A 5,465-nucleotide genomic window follows, 5' to 3' on the forward strand; every position below is an offset into this window, starting at 1 on the left:
AGTATACTTTTTTTTCTAAACAACGAAAGAAATAGTCATGTTTGGATTTAGAGCCCCTTGACATAAGAATTTTATTATTATTTTTTTTGAAAAAAGTGTTTGGCATAAAAATTTTAATTTTCACTTGAAAATAAATTTTAAAATTTTTTAAAAATTTAAAAGCTCCAAAAAGCTATTTTCAAAATTTTCGCTCAGATCACTCACAAAACTTTAAAAACAACCCAAAATTATATTAATGTCCAAACACAACTCTAATTTTCAAATACCATTTTCACTTGAAAAAAATCATTTTTTTAAAAATTTTACAATTCTTATGTCCAAACCTCTACTTCCAACCAAGAGGTTGTGAGTTCGAGCCATCCCAAGAGCAAGGTGGGAGTTCTTGGAGGGAAGGAGCCGAGGGTCTATCAGAAACAGTCTTTCTACCTCATGGTAGGGGTAAGGTCTACATACACACTACCCTCCCCAGACCCCACTAGTGGAATTATACTGGGTTGTTGTTGTTGTTGTTGTTGTTATGTCCAAACGCCCACTAAAAATCAGAATTAAAAATTTATAAGCCAAAAATCATATAAAAGTAAAAAATGTTGTTAGAATGACGCGAACGTACTTGAGAATAGAAATCATGTAAATGTAAATGTACTTAAGAGATTTCTTCTTAAGAACTAACGCAAGCATGATTACAAAATTATTTTCCAAATGCCATTTTTGAAACACCACAACCAAATCCAAATACAAAGATTTAGGCAATATGTATCTACTTTTTAAGGCCAAATACATATGCACCCCTTAAAATATGTCATTTTCTGTCATTTAGGCACCTGAAAAAAATTGTTTCTTTTGAACACTTGCACACGTAAGTGTGCCTATCAAACACAATTTATATTGTTTGTGGAACAAGTAATGTGTGTGTTCTCAAACGCGCCCAACATATAAAACTCAACCGATTAAAACGTCCTACTCATTTTCATTGTACACATCGTATATAACTAAAAAATTCGAGTTTTGATTCATTTTCCAAATTCTCTCCAGCGTTGCCTTTCTCTCTATGGAATATGTTGCTATCTACAAACTATTTCTCAATGATGGAATTGCTATTTTATATTAAAGATTTTTTGTATGTTAGTGTAGATGGTTCTAATTAAAGAGCCTAAAATCAATGGTTTTGTCCAGGTGGAATTTGATTTAATTTAGTAAATATTATGAAACTCCCAAAAACTTGTGACTTTTTGGATGTGTATGTGAGGCATATTGTGGATTACCTGGAGGTAGTGGAAGATGGGTCCCATCAGATTTCTTTATTGGCCGGTAAATGGTGAAAATGTTAATGAATCGGTTGGAGTTAGGGCAACAAATATGGATACTGATATAAATTCTCAACAAGTTGCTGAGGAAGACTTAGTTGGTAAGAGAATATTTTTACAAGATGTTAATGTAGGAGCGGATGAAGGCTTATAATGATCTTGAGCTAATGAAGATGTTAATGTTGGTATAGGTGATATCTCATATCTCGATGATACTGAAACAAATCTAGATAGCAATCTTGACTCACAAGAAGATGGTATTCCAAAAGAAAATGACTCAAAAGTTAATGAAGAGCTGAGAGCTCCTAGGGAATGAATGAGAAATAAAACCCAGAGTTGACCAAGGTTTAATTTTTAAGTAAACGGCCTATGAATTGTGATTTGATGATTCCAATAGGTTCGTATGATGATTTTTGGACTTAGGCGTATGTCCGAATTTCAAATTTGATGTTCCTAGATGATTTTGGCTCTATTTGCCGAAAGTTGGCAATTTGAAGAATTATAGAGTTCTTAAGTTTGACTGATAATTGACTTTGATGATATCAGACTTTGATTGTTGTTCCGGGACTATGGTTGGGTTCATTTTATTAAATAAAACTTGTGTGCAAAGTTTGGTTGTGATCTAAAGTGTTTAGGCATGAATCAAACGATTGATTGAAAGTTTAGAAATTTATGAACTTAAGAGAGTTTAATACTCCCTCTGTTTCAAATTAGAGGAGCTACTTTCCTTTTTAGTCTGTTCCAAAATAAATAAATGACACATTTGTAAATTTGGAAATAATTCAACTTTAAACTCTTCATTTTACCTATTTTACCCTTAATGAGAAGTTTTTATAACCACACAAATGACATGACCCCACAAAGCTTTTACCCCTTAAGCTTTTAAGACCACAAATTTTAAAAGTCTTCTTTTTTTTTTTAAACTCCGTGCCGAGTCAAAATACCTCATCTAAATTGAAACGGAGCGAGTATGTTATTTGACCTTTGATTCTTTGATGTGATTGTCTCGTATGTGTTTGGAGGTTTCAGATAGGTGTAAATAATATTTATGGACTTGTTGGTATGATTGGACGGAGTCCCAGGGGGTTGGACGAGTTTGGGACCATCCAGAGTATTTTTGGTGTTGCAGATTTTTTGCTGGTGCCAGGTTCTTTATTGCGATCGTAGAGCATGTCTTGCAATCACGGAGAGTAATTTGGGCCGGGGGTCGCTATGTGATAAGTAAGGATTTTGACCGCTTATTTGCTCTCTTTTACTTGCGTTTTAGCTCAAAAATATTTAAAGGTATTCCCGGGAACTAATAAAATATGCTTTCATGCAGGAATATTGGGAGACAAGCCAAAGAAGTCAAAATCAACTCATAAAGGAGTCAAATATGGACAAGGACCAAAACAAGGCAAAAAGGCCCACAGTGCGGACCGCACAATAGTATGTGCGACCGCAGAACAATGAAACACCACTGTCACATGTCCTTCAGAGTATGCGGACCGCACAATTATTGTGCAGCCGCAGAAGAGGAGATTCAGAGAGTTAGTTTTTGGGCAGGCTGAAGATATGCGGACCGCATCATAATTGTGCGGCCGCAGGATGACAAGTGCGGCCACACCCATAATTGTGCTGTCCGCAGAAGAGAAGAATCAAAGAGCCATGTTCCAGTCCAAGTTCAAGTGTGCGGTCCGCATAATCAAATGAAGTGCGGTTGCATCCCTCGTTTATGCGACCGCATAAGGCCCAATTGACCAGTCAAGCTTAGAGTGCGGACCGCATACAGAATTGTGCGGCCGCACAATCTTCGTAGGGGCATTTTTGTAAGATATTTTCAGCTTAGAATAAAATAGAACTTTTTGTCATTTTTAGGGTAAGTTTTGTTTTGAGAGAGCACCTGAGCCGTTATTTTTTACTGTTTTGAGTAATATTGTACTAGATTAGCTTCTAAACATTAGATTTTCTTTCTATAATTAATTATTATGCATTATATCCTAATTTCTTCTTGTATTTCTTCATTTTTCATGAGTAGCTAAATTTTTAGCTAGGGTTGCGGCCCAACCCTAGTGTGGGTACTTAATGGGTGTTTGATTTAGGACTTATTTGTGATTGGGTTAGTGATATTTAGCCTAGTTCTTGGTTGAGTTCAAGAATTAATGGTTGCAAACACTGATTCATGCCTAATTGACTTAGTCTCTACTTGATAAAGAGAGACTAAGTCTAGAAAAACTTGGCTAACAAGAAATTGGGGTGAAGTCAAGAAATTGATAGCCCTAACTAAAGGGGTTGAATCTAGAGATAGTAAGACCCGACTTGAGCATTTATCACTTATTTTGTGCAATACCCATTTGAACTTGAGAAAGCCAATGCAAAATCACTCAAACTACCGAGAGGTATAGAGTGGGTAATTCCGTGTGATTTCTATATTACAACCCGACCAATCAAACTTTTCCCAAAGTTTACAACCTATTAGGTAACCACCTAGGTGGAAGTCACGACCCTAGATCTTTTATCATTTGGAAAACAACCAAAACCAAAAATATCATCTTCTAGTCTTATAATTACAATCAATAGTTTAAAGTAGAAGTAGAAACAACAAACAAGAATGTGGAAGTGTAATCTAAGGCATATCGTACAATTACACTAAATATATACCTAATCCCAATTCTAACTTCCTGAGGATTCGACCCCGACTTGCGTTGGGTTTTATTATTGCTTCGACCGCCTCACCACCTATATTTGTGGTATGAGTTTGGGCGACATCAATTTTTTGGCGCCGTTGTCAGGGAGTTAAACAAATTTAGCTATATATATAGGTTTTTGTGTGATTTGTCTTCTTTTCCTTCCGAGTCACTAATTTTGTTTTTGAATTACTTATTGGTAAGAGAATGGCTCTCAATAACGAGCCCATTGGTAATTTGCCATTGGGGGAGGAAGGGGACGATGATCAAAGAGATGAGGTTCTTCCCGAACCTCAAGCAAATAGGCAAGGCCGACCGCCTCATGATAATGTTTCCGTCCCTCCCCCATCTCCACCAAGAGCGGCAACGTACCGGGTATTGCCGAATGATGGTTATGCAAGTGTTATAGTCCCGCCCTGCATTAGGGCGGGCAACTTTCAAATCACCAACGTGATGCTTACACTACTTGGGCAACGAGGATTCTTCACCGGGGCTCCAAATCAAAATGCTTACAAGCATCTCAAGGGGTTCGTTGATACTTGTTGGGGGAGCAAGCAAACCAATATTTCTGAGGATGCGTTGAGGTTGAGGCTATTTCCCTTTTCTTTACGGGGAAAAGCATTGGACTGGCTAGAGAGATTTCCCAATCATTCCATCCATACATGGTATGAGTTGGACGAAAAATTCATTGCCAAATTCTTCTCTCCAGGGCACATGGCCACACTATGGGATGAAATTCTAGCGTTCAAGCAAGAGCCTAATGAGTCATTGCACGAGATTTGGGAAAGATATCGTACCATGGTTAAAGAGTGCCCGAATAATGATATGACCGAGGCCATGATCCAACAAACCTTCTACATGGGGATCAACACAACAAATCAATGTGTGGTAAATCAACTCGCCGTCGGGAACTTTATGAACACACCTTATGTCGAAGCTTGTGAAATTTTGGATGAGATGGCGGATACCTCATCGGCATGGCAAAGTAGGGCCAATATTCCGCAAGGTGACCCCAATGTCATTCACCTACACAAGGAACTACATGATCATGGGCAAGCTATCGCAGAGTTAACAACCATAATGAACAATTGGCAAAAGCTCAGCTGCAACAAGTTCAAGGGTCGAAACAAGTGAATGCGATGGAAGGCGTAAATATGATGATGAACAAGAGACAACAAAAAGGTCAACAAGGGCAAAGCCATCCGGAATAATTCATGCAAGATGATAGTGGGTATGACCAAGGTGATTCGTATAATGAGCAAGAAGAAGAAGTGCAATACGTCAACAATTATCAAGGTCAAAGAAACAATGCTCAAAATCAACAACAATGGAGATCACAAGGAAATCAAGGAAATTGGAACAACCAAGGCCACCAAGGCAACTGGAGTGGTGGAAACAACAATCAAGGCAATTGGGGAAATAACAATAATCAAGGCAATTGGAATAATCAAGGAAACTAGGGCAATTGGGGTGACAACAATCAAAGTAATTGGGG

The sequence above is a fragment of the Nicotiana tabacum genome, chromosome 21, assembly GCF_000715075.1.
Source record: "Nicotiana tabacum cultivar K326 chromosome 21, ASM71507v2, whole genome shotgun sequence".
Taxonomy (NCBI): Eukaryota; Viridiplantae; Streptophyta; class Magnoliopsida; order Solanales; family Solanaceae; genus Nicotiana; species Nicotiana tabacum.